Source organism: Meriones unguiculatus, chromosome 12, assembly GCF_030254825.1.
Source record: "Meriones unguiculatus strain TT.TT164.6M chromosome 12, Bangor_MerUng_6.1, whole genome shotgun sequence".
Classification (NCBI taxonomy): domain Eukaryota; kingdom Metazoa; phylum Chordata; class Mammalia; order Rodentia; family Muridae; genus Meriones; species Meriones unguiculatus.
In genome coordinates this window covers 37,860,708-37,883,705 of record NC_083360.1, presented here as the reverse complement: position 1 = coordinate 37,883,705, position 22,998 = coordinate 37,860,708, and the positions used below count along the sequence as shown (strand labels likewise).

The 22,998-nt window shown below is 39.0% G+C and overlaps 1 non-coding gene across 1 annotated transcript; it reads right to left on the bottom strand.

Moving 5' to 3' along the window:
- Positions 1-972: 972 nt before the first annotated feature.
- Positions 973-1,076, bottom strand: LOC132646962 (U6 spliceosomal RNA). Its single transcript, XR_009585284.1, has one exon. It is a non-coding gene; the product is annotated as a U6 spliceosomal RNA (small nuclear RNA).
- Positions 1,077-22,998: the final 21,922 nt, after the last annotated feature.

Genomic DNA, 22,998 nt, shown 5'->3' with positions numbered 1-22,998 from the left:
TACCTCTTTGAAAATCTGGTGGAATTCTGTACTGAAACCATCTGACCCGTGTTTTGTTTTTGTTTTGTTATTGTTGTTGTTTGTTTTTGGTTTGGGTTGAGAGGCTTTTAATGACTGCTTCTATTTCCTTAAGGGTTATAGGACTATTTAAATTATTTACCTGATCTTAATTTAATTTTGGTAAATGGAATCTATCAAAAAAAGCATTCATTTCATTTAGATTTCCAATTTTGTGAAGTACAGGCTTTTGAAGCAAGATCTAATGATTCTTAGGATTTCCTCAGTGTCTGTTTTAATGTCGCCCTTTTCATTTTTTATTTTGTTAATTTGGATATTATTTTTCTGCCTTTTAGTTTCTGTAAGGGTTTATTTTTCCTGTTGATTTTCTCAAAACCCACCTTTTGGCTTCATTGTTTCTTTGTATTATTTTCTTTGTTTCTAATTTATTGATTTCAGCCCAGAGTTTGATTATTTTCTACTATCTACTCCTCTTAGGTATATTTGTTTCTTTTTGTTCTAGAGGCTTCAGGAGTGCTGTTAAATTGCTAGTGTGAGATGTCTCCAATTGCTTTCTGAAGGCACTTACTGCTATGAACATTCTCTTAGCACTGCTTTTATTATATCCCTTCAGTTTGGGCATATTCTGCCCTCATTTTCACTGAATTTTAAGAAGTCTTTAATTTCTCTCTTTATTTCTTCCCAGACTCAGTGGTCATTGAGTACAGAGTTGTGCAATTTCCATGAGTATGTAGGTTTTCTCTTTTTTTTGTATTTGTTGAAGTCCAGCTTTAATCAATGGTGATCTAATAAAATACAAAGGGTGGTTTAAATTTTGTTGTATCTGTTGATGCTTGCTTTGTGACTGACTATATGGTCAACTTTTGAGAATGTTCCATAAGGTAGTGACAATAAGATATACTCTTTTGTATTTGGATGAAAAATTCTGTAGATATCTGTTAGGTCCATTTAATTAAAAGTATGGAATGCTTTTAATTAAGTGTGTGTGTCATCTTTGAGCAGGGACCATCCTAATCTTCTCTGTATTATATTTTAGTATAGGTACAGTCAAGGCGAGCCCCAAATGCCCTTTTTAAATGTTTTCATTATTATTATTATTTCTTACAATTTATTCTTTGTAACATGGCTATAGCCTCCTCCCTCATCACAGGAGCTTCACAAGGAGACCAACAGGGACAAGAAAAAAATCTGAGGTTCTGCAGAGACCAAGGACCATGCATGGAGAGGACCTATAACCCCCTGCTCAGATGTAGCCCATGGGCAGCCCATGTGGGTTTCCTAGTAAAGGGAACAGGAGTAGTCACTGGCCCCAAATCCTTTTTTAAGACTTCTTTTGTCCTTTCATTCATATTCTATCCAGTTATATGACATAGTCACCCCCCCCACACATAGACATACATAAAACTTTAAAGATCAGCATATAAGAGTACAAGCATGGTATTTGTCATTCTGTTTCTAAGATATTTTACTGAGATACTTTTCAGTTCTGTAATTTCCCCATGAATATTATTTCACTTTTCCTTGCTCTTGAATAAAATGTCATATGCATATATCCTAATACCTCTTATTGTTTTTCTTGTCCATGAATCTGCTGAGACATCTCAGCTTGTCTGACTTTAATTAATCAGTCATTTCATAGCTTATACACTTTTTAGACTTATGCTCCTCATCTTTGACTTTTGTATTTAAATTTCACAGTTGCCAAAAAGTTTGTATCAGATAGACGGATGAGCTCTTGAATTTATTGCCACAAAACTCTTTGGTAATGCACAATTTCACAAGAGAAAATTTCAGGTACAGTGACAAACTGATGAAATCTAATGTTAGTGTGTGGAAGCCACTGAAGAAATAGGTGTGAGACGCAGAGGAAGGAAAGCAAGCTACATTTACAACAACTGGCTTAAGAGAAACAGAATAAGTACTGACCCAAAGAAGTACAGCTTCTGAATGGGGGCCTTCTCTGCAGCTCCAAAGACAAGGCTGCTGGGGTTGGGTAGACACTACACTAAGGTAAAACATAGCTGCCCTCTGGCTTCAGCAGCAGAAACTAGTAAGCATTGTTAGGTCACGCTTGACTAGACAAGAAGTTTTACCATATACTTCCAAACAGAACTGCAAATGAATATATATTTGGAGGAGAAAAACTAAGATGAGAAAGAAGTACAAAGGCTAAGACCTAAAATGGAGAGAAGACAATAGAAAAGAAACAAAGAAAGACTAAGAGGTATCTGGAAATAAATGAGAATGGAAGTGATCCATTGGACAAATTATCCTGTAGACAACATTGATCTAGACCCTCCATATGTATGGCTGGTGAATACTTCCAGTTCTGCATGGCCCGTGCCTTTGGAACGGCTTGCTTTTCTGCATGGCTTGGATTCCAAGGTGTAGGTTATCCTGGGCATAATTTAAGAGATTGCCATTTAAAGCTCACTGTAGTTGTCTGCCTACTGGCCTCAGAAGAAATGATGGTGAAAATAGTAATGATTTGGAATGGTCGGTATACTTTCTAAGTGCTCCAAACTCTATGCAAATCAGAGCTCAGCAGCAAAGGTAGCAGATATAAAGAGGATCTAGCAATGGGAAAGAAAGCCTGCCTGAGAAAATGAGAGCCCTTTGCTTCCTCTCACTGGGGAGGTAGGCAAGGCAAGTCTCTTGAGGTTCTAAAGAGCTAATCTGAGTTATCTCAGCAGGGAAGACCCTTCCTTGCAGGACTGAATTGCAGAACTGCTTAAAACTAGGGAAAGGGGGATTTTCAAGGAAAGTATTTTTAGAATGCCAGGACAGGAAGACTTCTTCAGAGGCAGATGCCAAAAATTGGGAAGAAATCCTCTGAGCGTGAAAGGCTAGATGGCTGACCCCATGCTAACTCTTTAGTGTCAAAACTCTTCACTGTTTCTATGGGAACTCCCCTCTCCCTTTTCCTGTTGGATATCTGTTTTTCTGAGCTCATTTTTCATGTGCTTTGAATATGAATACCCACATAAAACTTTACTGATTATACAGGGACAGCAAAGAGAACAATGAGGCTCAGAAACTTCCCTCCTCTGAATTAGAGGACTTTCCCTGGGTCCTCTCTGAATGAGGTGTCAGCATTTTCCTCCCTGATGTCAAGGAAGTTCTGTATCACACAGAGGCTCTATGGATTTCTGGAGAGCATGATAGACAAATTTCAAAGCTAATCCATCCCAAACTCCCCTAGGAAGAAACATGTCTAAACAAAGGAAAATATTTGATAAATTGTTTTAATTAATATGAGAATTTTAAAAAATGCAGAGAATTTCAAACCCCTCCCACTACCACCATACACCTACAGAGATAGTGTGTTCCATTTCAGAGATGGGGATCCCAATACAATGGGAAAGAGAAAATGCAGTGTGGCTACCTGGCAGGCATACTGTTCAAAGGAGGTAAGTGCTGAGGTGTTACCACCAAGATTCTAAAGGCAACTGTCAATCAAAGTGTTAATACTTATGAGATACCAGAGGCCTGACGCATTTAGACTGAACATGATTCTGTACCTATCTCTTTCTTTTTTTTCCTATTTCTTCCTTGCGTCTGGTGTGTGTGTGTGTGTGTGTGTGTGTGTGTGTGTGTGTGTTTTAAATGTTCAAAAGGCTATCTCCTCTGGAAATCTGTGGATCATTACTGATGTGCACCAGCAAGATCTGATTAGTCAAAGGCAGTTCTGCCAAACAAAAGGTTCAGGAAGAAGATGTGCTAAGACTTAGTGGGTCCCATAGTCTATTCATCATTAACTGTTATCCAGTATCAGTGGACAAGGCTTCTTGCAGCTTTCTTGGGTGATGTTGGACTTCCATTGAGAACAAAAGATGTTCAGAGAACTTCAGGACACAATAGCAATGCAAAACAGTTCTTAAACCTTGCACATATGCTTATGGCCTACACATGTTCCATAGCTTCCTCAACACTATGGAAAGCACACAGAAACTATGAAAAAGAAGCGTTACCCACATAAGTGCAAAAGTACCTGTGTGTGTCTGAATTTATTTTTGAAGTTGGAAATATTGTGGAGAGTCAGTTGAAAAACTCTGCTTCATTTCTGACTTCTCTTACCACAAGAGTGACTTTCAGTACCAAATAAGTCAATATCTTCACTCCTGATTTAATCCTAAATGTATGTTTCCAAAGAGCTCTCACTCAAAGTAACATTCATTGTTGTGTCGCACTTCCAGAGACTGGGGGAAGTCTAAAGTGCAGGTGGCTTCTATGACAAGCATCACAATGCATTTTCTTTTTCCGTGCTGTCAGTGTTATGAACTCCTTCAGTTAAAAGATGCAGAGCGAGCAGAAACAGAGCAGAGACCACAGCCCTTGAAAGTGCAATGCCAATAAAAGCATGGCAAGGTTGGAAAATATTCCCATCATGCTTAAGACTTCTGAAGCGTCACCCGCCTTCTGACAAATATGTCTCTCACGAGGCTCCTTGGCTCTTATGGCAGCAGCTAGTAGTGTACTGTGTTTATTCAGGCCTCTAACTGTGGCAGAAGAAACAATCACCCTAAGTTGAACTAACACCACCAGCCAAGCAGCACTCACCAGATCCACACTCCTTCCTGATGCACAGTGCTGCTGTCACCTACTTGTGAACTGGGCGCTCCTGGGAATGTGCAAGAACAAACCCGGTGGTGGTTTTAGTGTACTATCACATTTATGTTATCAATTAAAACATCCACCTCCCAACCATGAAATCAATATGTGGTTGAGCTAAGATTTGAACAGGCCTTGAGATTTCAATCCGTTATGACAAAAAGTTATATATCTATTTTTTTTTCTTTTTTTGGCCACCACTCTCATTACAGTTAGAAAATAGATCAAAAATACACTTCCTAAAAAAGGTTTATGTCCCAGTGGTAACCCAAAAAATATTTTAAGAAAATAGGTTGCCTTTGAACACAAGAATATTTGTCATGCTGCATTTTTCTTCTGAATCATGTAGTGAATCTTAACATTATCCTCATTAATCCTTTCAAAGTCTTCCATGGGTACCAGGCAAATCTGACACTATGTTGCTAAAACCCCTGCCTGGCCATGTGGCTGCACAGCATCTCAGGACTAGAAATAGAGCATTTATCTCCAAAGCTTTGACCTTGAATTTTCGAATCTAAAACTGAACCCAATGTTAGCATTCTGCATGCTGGAATAGAAAATGCTTGCTCCCCAAAGGTGAGTATAGGAGGCCCTGCTTTGCAGTTTAGGAAGTGGAGTCAAACCAAGACAGATGAGACCAAGAGTTGTCTTTTCTGTTACAAGGTCTTCAACGGAAAGAACTTCCCTCATAATCCTTGCCACGTATGTGCCAGAACTCTTTCGTTAGGTTAAAGTGGATGGCTTGTCCCCATCTTCAAATTTACAGGATAGCTTTATTTACCATGGAGAATGGAGGAAAATTTCTGCAAGAATTACATACTGATGCATTTCAAATTACTCCAAAACTTTGTTACTTAGAGCAACAAACATTTATTTCCCAGTTTCTATGAACCAGGAACCCAGGCATGTACTTACTGTGTACCTCTGTCTCAAAGTAGCTCACTAGGTTACAATTAAAGGGGCCAATGTCAAAAGCCTATCTCAGTTTCTTGCCATGTGGACCACTACAAGAGAACTGATGATATAATAGCTAGCCTCTATAAAGAAGAGGTCTCCCAAGATGGAAACCATGGGGCTTGTGTAAGCATGAAAGAGGGATCTCACTACCTCTGTAGTCTTCTACTTATGCTAAAGACGTCCCTGAATTGCAGTACTACGTGTGACTTTTCCCTATTTTTTTTTCCTTTTCCTTTTTTTGTTTTGTTTTTGAGACAGTGCTTCTCTGTGTAGCCCTGGCTGACCTGGAACTAACTCTGCATACTAAGATGACCTTAAACTCAGAGATCTGCCTGCCTCTGCCTCTCGAGTGCTGGATGGGCTTGTACCACCACACTGGACAATTACTTCCCTCTTGTTGAACAGCCATTAATGAGATTATAGATCCTGGAGGTCAACTTATTCCTGTTACTTTACTAAGTCAACATTATTCCTACCTATAGTCTAAATATTTATCCTTATACCCACAGGGAAGTACAGTTCTCATCCCTCATCAAAGAAATTTCTCTTTGCAACAGAAAAAGATCGTTACAGAAAACCACAACCTGTCAAAATGCACAGATCAAGTAATCATGTGGTAACCTCTGCTGATAAATTGTAGATGATAAGTTGTAATTATCTACATTAAAATTCCTGTACAAAAGGCTCAGGGAACCTCTCAGAAGAAGGGGTGGAAAATTTGTGGAAACCAGAGGAACAGGGTGTTTGCTGTAAATTGAGTCACCTAGTACTGGCAGGGATCTACACTCATGAGGTCTCAACAACATGGCTTGCCCCTAAACAAGATATGAATAATGATGATACCAATAGATTTGCTAACATGGAAGGGGTAAATCTCACCTCATGCTGCCCCAAGCATACACAAAGGACTAGCCCCCCAAAAAACATAAACATACATACACTTTATATGGACAGAGCAGGTTGTGTTTATATATTTAGGAATATACATGGTTATATACTTATATATGTTTAGGAATATGTATGATTATTTATAACACATCTATCAACAAGCAAAGAAAAAGAGGTCATGAACCTAGGAGAAAAAAAGAAAGTGTATGTGGGAGGGGTTGGAGGTATGAAAGTGAAAAAGAGAAATGATGTAATTATATTTTAATTTTATAAAAAGTTAAACGACAACAACAGAAGTCCATAAATTCATGCAGACTCTGAGAGTGGAGCACTTCACAAGGAGCAAACAATAGAAAATAGGTCATTAATATCTGGTTTCTACTTTCTACTTTCTTTATAGAATTCCCACAGATAAACTCTGAGCAGAAATTAACTTATATGTTTATCCTACTTCCATCTGTCTTCATTATATTCTCTCTTGAAATTTCACTATATTCTTCCCTACTCTGTCCTTCATGATAACTCATCATTTAGTCCTTTAGTTATTTTAATGGATCAACTGCTGTATTAGAAAGAAAGTGAAGAGCCAGGTAATGGTGACACACACCTTTAATCCAAGTACTCAGGATGCAGAGGCAGGAGGATCTCTGTGAGTTTGAGGACAGTCTGATCAGAGTGAGTTTCAGGACAGGCAAGTCCACACAGAGAAAGCCTGTCTCTAAAAACCAAACCAACCAACCAAACAAACAAACAAAAATGAAACAAAACAAAAAGTGAAGACTTTCTATTATCACTGTACCCTTTTGCTTTTGTTGCTTTAGACTTTCCTGGACATGACTTTTCAGAAGTGGTAGGTGAAATTTTCTGTATGGCATAGTCAAACTTGCTTTTTTTTTTCTTATTATTGTTCTTCCCAAAGCTGGCAGCAGCAAGTCTCTCACATCCAGAGGCATGCTGCATTTCTGAGTTACAAAGAAGCAGAGGAATATTGTCTCATAGACATCTTGCAGTGAGATGCTTAGGTGAAATCCACGAGTGCCAGCCAGCTCAAGGCCAAGTAGCTGTGTGATGGGATCAAACACAGCAGGTGCCTCTGTGTTGGGGTGCCAGGACCCTGGGGGGTCCCTATCTTTATTCATCCTCCAGGAAGAAATGTAATAACTTTTCTGTCATCAGATGAGAAAGACAATACACAACCACAATTCAGAATTTTCAAATTAGAAAGATACAGTGCAAAGGAACATGATGTGTGTGATTGTGTGCTTATGTGTGTATGTCTGTGTGAGAGAGAGAGAGAGAGAGAGAGAGAGAGAGAGAGAGAAAGTGAGAGTGACTGTCTTGCTAATGCCTTTTGATAAAAGGAAGATCTGAGTATGTCTCTCTGTGTGTGAATGTCTTGCTAATGCTATTTGATAAAGGAAGATATGCAGATAGGAATTAATGAAAATAACTAAAATGAACATTGGGTATGTTTCTATGTAGCAATTAGATAAAAAAATTTTAAGAGAAATACATGTTCACATATTCCAATTGTCCGGCAACCCAAAACACATAAATAGCAAGCCACACAAAGACACGGATGAGCAGAGTTACAGAAACATGTGCATACACTAGACACACATACACATTTAGAGGCATACACACACACACACACACACACTTTGAGCATATCTGTGAACTTGAGACCAATGTGACTCACTGAGATGAAGAAGCCCAGAGAGGCTTCTTCCTATAGGCAAGCTGGAGGAAGCAGCATTCAGCATTCTCCCCAGCTGAGAGGCTGTGGTGAGGCAAAGTTACCCGTGCTGACTAAAAACAAACAAACAAACAAACAACTCCTCCTCTAAACAAAACAAAACAAAGCAAACCAGTGACTCCACAGTCCTTGTACTTTATGGACCCGTGGTAAATATTATGGTTTACTACAGTATGATAAGCTGAATTTTGTTAGCATCCCAGTGTGATATTCTGTAGCAAGGTACAGACACTTGGGGAGCCCAGCTGTCACTTTCTTACCTGTTAAATGGAACTTTATGACTTTGTTTTCCAGGACACCTAGGCTGGCCCATGTGAGCAGAGTTCAGTCTTAAGAGGGGAAAAGCACATGACATGCTTGTTCAAGAATGTTTTCTCTCACAGGTACAGCTGTGTCTCCATGAGCTGTTTTCTACACATGCGTATTCACAAATCCCATTACTTTCTGGCTGAATCTTCAGCTCATCCTCAAACTTAATTTAATGCACAGTCCTTAGTTAAAATTACTATATTGTATTTTCAGAATTAATAAGGTAGTATGGAAGAGCCTTTGCATTTTAAATAAATACGATTAAGGTGACATGGTTACAGATAATTTCATTTTCAATTGCATATCTGATATGCGACATGACACAGCAAGATGTGAAATGAAACAAAATTGCTTAGAATCTGTGGAGGTCCTCTGGTTAGATAAGTAAATGGTCTATAGTCTAATGGTTTCATTTCAGTCCCCCAGTGTAATTTTGATTAAAATACCATGCCACAGAAAATTTTATTGTAATGGAAAAAGCTGTACTATAAAAGCATTTTGTGGCATTTCTACCTTGTATTTTGTTAAAGGTTTTCACATCTTTTATTCCCATGCCTTAGTTTTTAGCTGTATTACTTTCCCCCTACCCTCCGCCAAGTAAAATAGTTTTCAAACAAACAAATGAAGGTTGCATTTTTCTCATCTCTGTAAAGTATTCTTTTAAATATTTTTTAAAATATTATATATATATATATATTTGTATGGGGGTGTGTGCACTGAGAACAGGTGTCCACAGTGTTCAGAAAAGGGTGTTAGGTACCCAAAACTGGAAATATAGTTGGTTGTGAGCTGCCTGGTGCATGTGCTGTGATCTGAGGTCCTCTGGAAGAACAGAAGGAGCTGCCAACATCAGGCGTCTCTCTGCCACTGTGTATGTTATGATATTATTCTCAATGGACTTAGATAATTTTGGGATGACATGCTCAGGTCATTCTTAGTTTCCTTCCAAGATCAGGAAGGCAGTGACCCGGGGCCTTTCCAGCACGAGCCTAAGTTTGTGTTCCTGCAATGTCTACTTTTGTTCATGAAGTAGTAGTACCAGACTCCTTGTGCAGAATTATTCTGTCGGTGTATAAGCATTTTGTGGATAAATCTTTATGAAGAAATGCAGTTCTCTCATTTGTAAACTCAACAATAAAGATATATAATAACATTTTCACAGACCTTTTTATGAAGTCAAAGTTCATGTCCCACTTCAATTCATTTGTTGAAATCTTGACTCCTGATAGGAAGAAACAGGTGACAAGGCAATAAGTCACTCATGAGACAGGAGTCCACCTGTCTGGGGTAATTGCTTTCTAAGAAGAGACACATTTACAGAACTCTCTCTCTCTCTCTCTCTCTCTCTGTGTGTGTGTGTGTGTGTGTGTGTGTGTGTGTGTGTGTGTCTGTCTCTCTCTCTCTATCTTTACTTTGTTTTGCCTGTTTGAATACATGGTCAGGTGAGCCCTACCAACATTGGATTATCCTCAGTCTCTGTGTTCCTAGCTTCTAGAACTATGAGCAACAAATGTCTATTGTTGAAGTTATCTAATAAAACACAATGTACGTTGAAGGCCTATGTGTTGACATTTCCTAGGTTTTTTTAAATATATATTTTATTTTTTAATTTATTCACTTTATATCCTGATTGTAGCCCCCTCCCTCATCTTTTCCTTCATCTCACCCTCCCTTCCCCTGATACTCCTATCCACTTCTCCTAGTCCACTGAAAGGGGGAGTCCTCCTCCCCTGCTATCTGACCCTAGCCTATCAAGTGTCATCAGGACTGCCTGCATCCTCTTCCTCTGTGGGCTGGCAAGGTTTCCCTGACAGGGGGAAGTGATCAAAAAGTTGAGAATCAAGTTCATGTCAGAGACAGCTCCTGTTCCCCTTTCTAGAGGACCCACCTTAAGACTGAGCTGCCTATGGGCTACATCTGAGCAGGGGGTCTAGCTCTTCTCCATGCATGATCTTTGGTTGATGTACCAGTTTCTGCTGGCCCACTTGGGCCTAGATTTTTTTGGCTTTGTTAGTCCTCTTGTGGAGATGCTGTTTCATCCATGCTCTTCTTCCTTCCCCCACCCCCACTCTTCCATAACACTCTCTGTACTCTGCCCAAAGATTGGCTATGGATCTCTGCATCTGCTTTGAGCCCCTGCTGGATGGAGTCTTTCAGAGAACACTTATGGTAGGCTCTCATCATGTTCCTAGCACTTCTTGATGCTGGGAGGAAGTTAGGTCACCTGAGCTTTTTACAGTGGAGATGTTCCACCCTTACCCCTTTTCTGTTTTTCTATTTGCTTACTGGTGAACAGGTCATTCTTGCCATTTAGTCCTGCTAGGATGCTGCACCAGGCTTAAGGCAGAGGGGTCAAGGTAATACAGACTGAAATCTGAAACTGTGAACCAAGATAAACTCCTCTTTTTATTTTTTAACTAAATTTTTATTTTTAATATTAAATATAGTTTATTCACTTTGTATCCCAGCTGTGCCACCTCCCTCATCCCCTCCCAATCTCACCCTCCCTCATCTCTTCCCATGACCCTCTCCAAGTCCACTGATAGGGGAATTCCTCCTCCCCTTCCATCTGACCCTAGCTTATCAGGTCTCATCAGGACTGGCTGCATTGTCTTTCTCTGTGGCCTGGCAAAGGCTGCTCCCCCCTCGGGTGTAGAATCAAAGAGCCAGTCACTGAGTTCATGTAAGAGATAGTTCCTGTTCCTCTTACTAGGGAACCTACTTGGATACTGACTAGCGATGGGCTACATCTGAGCAATGGTTCTAGGTTTTATCCGTGAATGGTTCTTGGTTAGAGTATCAGTCTCAGAAAATACCCTTGTGTCAAGATTTCTTGGTTCTCTTGTTCTCCTTGTGGAGCTCCTGTCCTCTCTAGGACTTACTATCTCCTCCTTATTTCCTAAGATTCCCTGCACTCTGCCCAAAGTTTGGCACCTGCTTTGAAACACTGCTGGGTAGAGTCTTTCAGAGGCCCTCTGTGGTAGGCTCCTATCTTGTTTCCTGTTTTTTCCTTCTTCCAATGTCCATACCGTTTGGATTTCTGCATGAGTATTGATCATCTTACCCAGGGTCTTCCTTCTTGCTTAGCTTCTTTAGGTATACAGATTTTAGTATGTTTATTCTATATTACATGTTAAGTATCGACTTATAAGTGAGTATGTACTGGATGTGTCTTTCTGCTTCTGGGATACCTCACTCAAGATGATCTTTTCTAGATCCCACCATTTGCCTGCAAATTCCATGATTTCCTTGTTTTTAATTGCTGAATAGTATTCCATTGTGTAAATGTACCACAATTTTTGTATCCATGCCTTCGTTGAAAGACATATAAGTTGTTTCAAGGTTCTGGCTATTACAAGTTAAGCTGCTACAAGCATGGTTAAGCAAATGTCCTTGTTGTGTATTTAAGCATGTTTTGGACATATGCCTAGGAGTGATATAGCTGGATCTTGAGGAAGTGCTATTCCTAATTGTCTGAGAAAGTGTCAGATTAATTTCTACGTGGTTGTACAAGTTTACATTCCCACCAGCAATGGAAGAAGGTTCTCCTTTCTCCACCTCCTCTCCAGCATGCACTGTCATTTGAGTTTTGATCTTTGCCATTCTGATGGGTGTAAGGTGAAATCTCAGGGTTGTTTTGATTTGCATTTCCCATATGACCAAGGACATTGAGCATTTTTTTAAGTGTTTCTCTGCCATCTTTTATTCCTCTAGAGAGAATTCTCTGTTTAGTTCTGTACCCCATTTTTCAATTGGATTACTTGATTTGTTGCTTTTTAACTTCTTGAGTTCTTTATATATTCTGGATATTAGCCTTCTGTTAGATAGAGGATTGGTGAAGAACCTTTTCCAATCTGTAGGCTGTTGTTTTGTTTTGGTGACAGTGTCTTTTGCTTTACAAAAGTTTTTCAGTTTTATGAGGTCACATTTACTAATTATTGATCTTAGAGCCTGTGCTGTTGGTGTTCTCTTCAGGCTGTTGTCTTCTGTGCCAATGAGTTCTAGGCTCTTCCCCACTTTTTCTTCTTTAAAGTCCACTTGGACTTCTTTCTTCTTTAAAGTCCACTTGGACTTTAGTTTTGTGCAGAGTGATAAATATGGATCTATTTTCATTTTTCTGCATGTCGACAGCCAATTAGACCAGCATCATTTGTTGAAGATGCTGTCCTTTTTCCATTGAATGGTTTTGGCTTCTTTGTAAAAAATCAAGCATCCATACGTGTGTAGGTTTATTTCTGAGTGTTCTATTCAGTTCCATTGATCCACCATTCTGTTTCTATACCAATACCATGCAGTTTTTCTTAAACTCTTCTTTTTTTATGGTAACAATATCAGATAATTTGTTACAGCAATACAAAGCTGAATAACACATCACCCCAAAGAGCTATACTTATTGGGGAAACACATTTTTGAGAAAACATTGTAGAAATAATTGAGTGCAGTTTTGATCTAAATCATGATATATATTGTGTGACAATGCCCTGACTAATAGTGAGGAAATATTCTACAAGCAAAAGATCATACTACTAGCCTGATCCATTGGTACATTCTAGCATCAGAGAACAGACAGACTGTATTCATTTTATTTCATTCTTAATATATTTTTAATTTATTACAATTTATTCAGTTTGTATCCCAGCTGTAGCCTCATCCTCATTCCCTCCCAATCCTGTCTGCTCTCCCTCCTTCCTTTCCTTTCTTTCCTGTTCCCCAATCCACTGATAGTGGAGGAACCCCTCCCCTTCCATCTGACCTAGCCTATCAGATCTCATCAGGACTGTCTTTCATAGCCTTCCTCTATGTCCTGGTAAGGCTGCTCCCCCCTCAGGGGGAGGTGATCAAAGAGCCAGCCACTGAAATCATGTCAGATACAGCCACTGCTCCCCTTATTAGGAAGCCCATTTGGAGACTGAGCTTCCCTGGGCTACCTCTGTGCAGGGGTCCAGGTTATCTCTATGAATGGTCCTTGGTTGGAGTATCAGTATTAGTTGGAGTATCAGTCTCAGAAAAGACCCCTAGGCCCAGATTTTTTGGTTGTTATTTTCCTTGTGGTGCTACAGACCCTTCCAGCTCTTTCTATCCCCCCCTTCTTTCATAAGGTTCCCTGCACTTTGCCCAAAGTTTGGCTATGAGCCTCAGTGTCTGCTTTAATACCTTGATGGGTAGAGTCTCTCAGAGACCTACCCAGTAGGCTCCTGTCTTTTTCCTTATTTTCACCTTCTTCCAATGTTTTGTCTTGTCCTTCACTGCTGTCTGGCTCTTCCTCTTTTCTACACTCCTTCCATTTTGAATTAAACCTTCTTTCTTCATTTTAGCTCTTCAAACTGTTCATATACATAGAAATACTCACTCCTAGGAAGCTATGCAGTGATTAATACTATTTTTTTTTCAGAAGTCTCAAGACCTGATTTCTGTTGCTTCAGCTTCACCTCAATTCCATGTGTTACACTGAGCAGGTGCTAGAACCACCTGCTGAGGAATCATTTGAATCCACTAATCCTTTCACCTAGAGCAGTAGTTCTCAACCTTTCTAATGCTGCGACCCTTTAATACAGTTCCTCATGTTGAAGTGACTCCCAAACATAGAATTATTTCATTTCTACATCATAACTGTACTTTTGCTACTGTTATGGATCATAATGTAAACATCTTATTTGTACAATAATCTGATATGTGACTGCAAAGGGTCAGAATCCCCAAACTGAGAACTGCTGATGTAGAGTATCTCTAATTCTCAGCTAATCAGGACATTAGGTCATAGGACAGCTCACCAGTGACTAAGGGAAAGATCTTCTCTTTCATAAGTTTAATACAGTTTAGGTGATCCCAGCTGCACAAGTAACTCTTTTGTGAGTTGGAGCTGACAGACTCTGGGTGACCTGGAACAACAAAGTTTTATTCCTCCTGATTTTGGAGGCTGGAGTTCAAGGCCAGGGTACCAGCACGATCCAATTCTTATGAAGATTCTCTCCTGTGCTAGACAGTTCCCTTTGTGTTGTGTCCTCCTCTGGAAAGGTGTAGGCATAGATTGTTAGAGGGCACCAGGACCATCACAAGACCACACTTAAGACCTCATTAGCACTTACTCCCACAGGAGTAATCACACAAGAATTAATGTTGTGGACTCTAGAGTAAAGAAAGCATTAAGCACAACACATACTGTGGCTACTTATTGAGTAACACACTTCTGTTCTACTTGACATCAAACTGTGTTTTAGTGTTTATACTCATTGTAATACTGAGGCTGCTCAGCTTCTCTTATTCATCCTTACCTCTTGAGTAAAATTCCATCGAACTGTATCATGAGCTTTGCTTTGTAGTAGATTTTGAAAAGCATTTTCTCCCATAGCATATCCCAACAGCTTCCTATTTCCAGTCTATCCATGTATTTCATTTCCCCCTGGTGCTTTTCTTTTTCCACTTGTCAAGAAGTGGTCTGTGCATTATTCATGGGTAGAGGCTTGTACAACAAGGAAAACATCAGTAATGTCTCTGCCCCAACATCAAAGTCTATCATGTGACTTGACTTTGAGATTCATTTTACTGACTCAATAATCTCCCTTCAAAGTTCTTGTCTTAAATTATCGGTGATGTATCCAGCATGTACACAGCCACTCTGCACAGAGCACCTGAACTTGTAAAGCCTTTGTATTCAAAGGCTTAATTCAAAGGCAGAGTTTATTATACTTTTTTGTCATTTTCTGTGTAAGAGCGAAGTTTTTACAAAACTTCTAGAAATAGACAATTATAAGCAAATGCAGACTGCATTTTAATGATTAACAAACAGAAATACCAACAATAACTAAGAGAGACAATTGGTAGAATTTGTCATAATGATCCCTCTTGCTCTTGAAGTATGTATATGACATGGCACTGTTCCTTGATAACATTCTCAGATCACTTCAGCCTGAAACTTTGAGTATTAGGAAGGGACAAGGCATGTGAGAAAAATAGCTAATTTTTATCCCCTGAAAACCCCTGGAGGAATGAGATAAAGTAATTATAATAAATAAATAAACAATCAAATAATAAAATGGCCACATTCTTAAACAATCGAAAACAAAAGCAAAAACAAAATGATGCTTAGCATCACAGCATATCCCTTTATTTTTAGTAATCAGAAAGCAGAAGCACTCATATCCCTGAGTTTGAGACCAGCCTGTTCTACATAAGAGAGTCCTAGGCCAGCTAGAGCAACACAGTGTTTCCCTCTCTCAAAGAAACCCAAATTCTGGAAGTGGCTAGAATGAGCCCATTCTAAACTCTATATTCAAGTTGACTCAAAGCTTTACCTGATAGAAGTCTTCACAAGCAACTGGATTTGTTCCAAAGTAGACCTGTAGTTCTCCACAGAGTAAAAAGTGTGTGCGCGCATGCATGCACATATGCTAAGAGTATATATTCCAGAATTTGAAATTGAGGCAAACGAGTGCGCATAGTTGGCCGGCATTTGTTGAAGACATGATGATGATGGTGTGTGTATCTGTGTGTGTGCTATGTACAATGCCAATTTGCATAGATGGAAATGTGTGATTTTATGCAGAAATGCCCAGATTCAAAGTCCATATGTATTATAAACAGACAACCAACATTTAGAGACAAATTTTAATCCAGCAGCATGGCTACTTTGGCAAGGGATCATCTCCAAAGACCTATGTCTGTGTGATCTGGCTGGAATACATTCACTCCCTTACTACACACCTTTAATCTGGCTGGTTTAATACAGACATAGCACATTTAGTATAGACTTTTAATCCCCAACAATGATTTCTAATTAAGGGGCAGACAAAGTGATGGCTCACAGAAAGATTTGACAGAACGAGTCAGAGATAGATATGCATAACTCTCATGAAAATAGACAGGAAGGAGAGGCTGCGTAAGAACAGTGCAAGAAGAGAGAAGAGCTGAGTTTGGTGCAGTTCAGTTGACCGCAGTTGTGCTCTGTTCAGTTTGTGCAGTTCCATTCACTCTGTGCAGTCAGTGCAGTTCAATTCGTGGAGTTTACAGACCGTTTATCCAAGAAGAACCATTCAGTCAGAAGTTGAGGGAAGTAAATTTGAATTAGTCAGGTTGGAGAGTAGTTTAAGCTGGAAGAGCTGAGTTGAACCAGCCATCCAGAATTCAGAAAAAGCTGTAAAGGGTGAGCTCATTCAGCAGTAAGTATTGGAGGCTGAATACATTCTAGGCCTAGGTTAATAGACAAAGCCTAGAAGCTGAAGCCTTCGAGGTATGGGCTTGCAGAAGACTAAATTTTAAGGAGGCTAGAAATGTCCAGTCCTAGGCCTGGGACAGTTAGAACAGAGATAGAAACACTCTGTGCTCTGCTCAGGCCATGTATTTGTGGAGCTTGTGAATGACACTCATCTCTTCCCCTCAACTGAGGATATAAGAGCAACATTTACTGTCTGTATGTGAGTTACAAGAAAGGATGCCCCTTAGATTTACATATTTGAATTGTTTGTATTTCCTAACTTTACCTATGACTTTGACTTTACTAGGGTATCTTGTAGGTTTCTTCAAAGTAGCATTAAAGATTGATTTTAGATTTGTTATTGGTGTTTGTGTGTTCCATATTAAATAGACTCACAGAAGAAACCATCACCCCTAGGATATACTAGCATTATTTCAATGACCATTGTTTCATATCACCATATGAAATGTGCATTTCAGAAGGATATGTGGGTATTGATGTGGTAGTGTGTGTTAGCTGATTTATGTCTGGCAGCAACTGTCAAGATATGCTCCATAGAATTTCTGACCTTAATATTGGAAAATACTTTAACAGCTTTCATTGTGTACTGAGGATATGGATTTCAGATTTGAATTCCTCCTAGAGAATTCACTTACTTCATCTGGAGTAAGACATAGTATCTATGATTAGTTGAAGCTCAGACATTCTAAGATGTTTTGGAAGTTACAAGAAAGGCATAATTCTTTTTTAGTCTTTACTAAAGATGATAAATTGTTTCTACACATAGTAAGAGGATATTGGTATAGATGGGAAATTGACTTTGTTAAAAGAATAAAGCTAAAATGAATTTCTCACTTCACTAGAGAAGTATATTTAGAGAAATAAGGATATAATGGAGGAAATATTAAACCAGGAATTAGGCAAACTTGGTGTATCTCAGTCTTAGCACTAGACTGACAATGTGAACATGACATATACACTTTCTATGTATCATGCTCTTTATTCTGTAATGAGAAATAAAATAATTGCAAAGAAAAAATAGCAAAGTGACAGACCAAATATAGAAAATTAAATATTATGTAAAAGTCAATAGAGTTATGAATGAAAAAATTATATGAACCAACATTTCTTGATTAAATTGAAGTTTTAAAAACCAGAAAATATCTATATCATTCTAAAATACCGCAACTGAAATATTTCCCTCAGTTGAATTTTAGTTTTGCTAGTCATGCCAAACTCTCTTTTTTTTTTCCTTAAGTATCTCAAAGGCAAACCATACATCTCCCTTCCCAGCTCTTTCTTCCTGCTTTCCCCCAACATTTTTTACATTCAGTAACCAATTATTTTCCCTAGCAAGGGGAATAAGGACTATTTCTTACAGGAGCTCAATGGTAGGCTCTTTGACCTCCCCAACCCCCAAGGAAGGAGCAGTCCTGATAGGCCACAGAGGAGGACTTTGCAGCCAGTCCTAAAGATACCTGATAAAACAGGGTCAGATGAAAGGGGAGGAGGTCCTCCCCAGTCAGTGGACTTGGAAAGGGGCAGGGAGGAGATGAGGGAGGGAGGGTGGGATTGGGAGGGAATGAGGGAGTGGGATACAGCTGGGATACAGAGTTAATAAAATGTAACTAATAAAAAAAAAGAAACAAGTAGTCTAATGTTTAACATGTAAAATAATAATAATAATAATAATAATAATAATAATAATAATAATAATAATAAAATCTTACCCACATTGAATCTCAACCTCACACTGAGTCCTATCTAAGTTCCTGTTCAACCAGCCATCTCTCAGCATCCTTCCTGATTTCCTGGCACTCTTCCCTGGCTGATCCTGTCATTTCCATCTCAATTTGTAGCAGTAAATTCTCACTGAAGCCACATTTTAATCTCCACTTGACTTCGCATCCCCTCCCTCTTACCCAGGGAGGAGATATGGTTCAGCCACTGACAGGAAGACTCCTTTTCCTAACTGTGGTCATTAGTTAAGTATAAGTGCTTAATTATGTACTATTCCAAGATTTTTCTCAACAGAAAGCATTTTCTCTGTAATTATGGGCCTAGTGAGCTCTCAGCAAAGAGCTATAAAAATATGAACCCCAAATAATAAGACTGTGCTTTATTCTGGAGTCTTCCTCTTCTATCATATTTTCCGTGGCCTCTGTAATTTTTCACTTGCCAGTTGAGATTGACAAGTGTTGGTTACTATGGACATCTTTTAAAGGTAACTTGCCTGGGAAACGACTGGGAAGATCTGACTCACACAAACAAAAGGCAAAAGATTTTCATCAAACAGCTAATCATTCATCAGCAGTATTTAAGGACATACCCCAGAGAAGAACGGTCCAGCTCTGCATTCTTCTTTCCTCATCAGCAGGTTCACATATGCAGTCACTGTCTCCAGGGCCAGCAGCATCAGGAAACAGTCCAGCAAAGGCTTTTCAGTCAAGGTAACATTTATAAATGCACAAGACCGCAAGATGTGTTAAATATGGGTAGAGTGGTTTTGGAAATTAACTAATGAGTGAAAACGCCATTCAAAATTTGGAGAGCGCTTGGAGCCTGGAAAGGCAAGGAAGAGGGGGCAGGTAAAGGTATTCATAATTGACTCTTTTGAGAAAGTTATTGGATAGGACAAAGGGAGATAACCTTGGTTACTTTAGTCTGCAGTTTTAAGACGGGACATTGATGAGGCAGGATTTGGGCCCTCAGGAGATGACTTGATGCATCCTTCTTTGCCTACTCATATAACCATCATATATGACTTCAGGTGCTAAATCTGAACAGCTGCTCAGATTCCTGATTCTTTCTGGTAAAGTTTTTAGAAGTCATCTCAAAAGGCAGGATGAAATCCTCATCTACAGCTCACAGAAGATACTCAGTTAAAGACTGTTGGGTGTGGAGTAAAAATGAAGTGCCTCCTTCCCTGAAAGCTTCAGGTGTGTAAATGAAGGTCCAAGCTCCTTCCTTGGGTGAAGGTAAGGATTATCTTTATCTAGGATGGCATCCTTTTTAGTGTCTTCTCATTCCTGTTCCTCCTGCCTGTGTTTTGGAAGAGCAATGCTGTAAGGAAACCACAATGTGTTCCAGGGAACTCTTCTCTAAGGGGGCTGTTCATATATGGATTCCTAGTGATGATTACAGGTCAAAAAATGACTGTTCACAAGCCCAGACTCTCTTCATATATCTTCACATGTTTTCTCTGGTTGCACCCTCTCATGTCTTTGTGATATTCATCTTTATAGCTGCTTCAAGTCCTAATTAGTACATTTGACCATATAGGTAATAATCCACTGGATGAATGCTTTATGAAATAAACATACACTTTGAATAATTAATAATAATTTACTATATTGTAGATTGTACTTATAATTAGTAGTGCTATCACAAGCATTCTTATCCATGAATTGATGGTCATATTCCTGTCTAATGACCAAGTTAATTGTTGTAAGATGTATTTATATGTTTCCAAACTGAAACATATAAATACATCTTACAACATGTATCTGCTGACTGATGCAATATTTCTGCAATGTTTCAAACTGAAACATATAAATACATCTTACAACATGCATCTGCTGACTGATGCAATATTTCTGTCATCTTCTCTCACTCTTTTGGTCATGTTTCCACTGTCTCAGTAGTGGCATCCCTTGTAGAAAGATTTCTAATTTTGATATAACCAATCATCATGTTTATGACTAAGGTATTACGTTGTGTGTTATTAAAAACCTTTCTAACCACAGAAGCATGAGATGACCACATAAGATTAATGTTTTTTTTTTGTTGTTGTTTGTTAGTTGGGATTTTTTATTTTTGCTTTTTGGGTTTTTTGTTTGTTTTGTAGTATTAAATCTAGGATCCACTGGGGATTGTTTGTATATTTATGAGTTAAGAGTAGAACCCTTTTATTTCCTTTTCAGAGTGAGATTTAAGCATTCTCTCTTGGGTCCTCCTTGTTACTTATCTTCTTTGGGTTTCTGAATTGTAATATGTTTAATCTGTACTATATGGCTAAAATTTGCTTATAAGTGAGTACATACTATGTGTGCCTTTCTGGTTCTGGGTTACCTCACTCAGAATGATCTTTTCTAGTTCCACTCATTTGCCTGCAAATTTCATGATTTCCTTGTTTGTAATTGCTGAGTAGTATTCCATTGTGTAAATGTACCACAATTTCTGTATCCATTCTTTGGTTGAAGGACAGGTAGGTTCTTTCCAGATCCTGGCTATTACCAATAAAGCTATTATAAACATAGTTGAGCAAGTGCTCTTGTGGTACAGTGAAATATCTTTTGGGTATATGCTCAGGAGAGTTATAGCTGGGTCTTCAGGTAGAGCTATTCCCAATTTTCTGAGAAAGCACCAGATTGATTTCCAAAGTAGTTGTACATGATTGTATTTCCACCAGTAAAGGAGGGTCTTTCCTTTTTCTTTACATCCTTGCCAGCATGTGCTGTCACTTGATTTTTTATCTCTGCTATTCTGATGGGTATAAGATGGAATCTCAGAGTCATTTTGATTTGTATTTTCCTGATGATTAAGGATGTTGAACATTTCCTTAAGTGCTTCTCAGCCGTTTGACATTCCTCTGTTGAGAATTTTCTGTTTATCTCTATATTCCATTTTTTCCCTTTTTTTATTTCTTTTTTAAAAATTTCTTATAATTTATTCACTTTGTTATCTATGCTGTAGAACCCTCCCTGCTCCCCTCCCAATCCACCCCTCCCTTCCTGTTTTCCTCCTATGCCCTTCCCCAAGTCCACTGATAGAGGAGGTCCTCTTACCCTTCTATCTGACCCTAGCCTATCAGGTCTCAGCAGGACTGGCTGCATTGTCTTCCTCTGTGGCCTGGTAAGGCTACCCCCCAACTCAGGGGGAAGTGATCAAAGAGCCAGCTATGAAATTCATATCAGAGACAGTCCCTGTTCCCCTTAAGAGGCTACCCATTTAGACAGTGAACTACCATGGGCTACTATTGTGTAGGGGTTCTAGGTTATCTCAATGAATGTTCCTTGGTTAGAGTATCAGTCTCAGAAAAGACCCTTGGGCCCAGATTTCTTGTTTCTGTTGCTCTCTTTGTGGAGCTCCTATCCCCTCCAGGTCTTACTATTTCCCCTTTCTTTCATAAGATTCCCTGAACTCTGCCCAAAATTTGCCTATGAGCCTTAGAATCTGCTTTAAGACCCTACTGTGTAGATTTTTCAGAGGTCCTCTGTGGTAGGTTCCTGTCCTGTTCCCTGTTTTCTCCCTCTTCTGATGTCCAGACTCCAGTATTTTAACAGGGTTATTATTATTATTATTATTATTATTATTATTATTATTATTATTGGTGGTGATTAATTTCTTGAGCTCTTTACATATTTTGGATGTTGACCCATTGTCAGATTCAGGGTTGGTGAAGATACTTTCCCAATCTGTAGGCTGTCATTTCTTTCTAATGACAGTGTCCTTGTCTTACCGAAGCTTTTTAGTTTAAAAGTATCTCATTTATTAATTGTTTATTTTAGAGGCTGAGCTGCTGGTGTTCTGTTCAGAAAGTTGTCTCTTGTGCCAATGAGTTCAAGGCTCTTTCCCACTTTTTCTACTTTTTTTTGTATAGCAATTTAATGCTGTTTTTTTCTTTTTTTTCCCCTATTTATTTATTTATTTGTGTATTTATTTATTTATTATTAGTTACATTTTATTAACTCTGTATCCCACTCGCTCATTCCCTCCCAATCCCACCCTCCCTCCCTCATCTCCTCCCTGCCCCTTTCCAAGTCCACTGACTGGGGAGGACCTCCTCCCCTTTCATCTGACCCTGTTTTATCAGGTATCTTCAGGACTGGCTGCAAAGTCCTCCTCTGTGGCCTATCAGGAATGCTCCTTCCTTGGGGGTTGGGGAGGTCAAAGAGCCTGCCATTGAGTTCCTGTAAGAAATAGTTCTTGTTCCCTTTACTATGGGAAACCATTACTGAGCTACCACCAGCTTCATCTGAGCAGAAGTTCTAGGTTATTCCATATATGGACCTTGGTGGAGTGTCAGTCTTAGAAAAGACACCTGTGTCCAGATATATTGGTCCTTGTGGAGCTTGTTTCTTTTCCACGTCATACTAACTCCCCCTTCTTTCATATGATTCCCTGCACTCTGCCGAAGAAGGTTTGGTTATAAGTCTTAGTATCTGCTTTGACACACTGCTAGGTAGAGTCTTTGTTTTCTTTAATTTTGATAACTTTTTTCTTTTTATTATTATTATTATTATTATTAATTATACTTTATTCATTT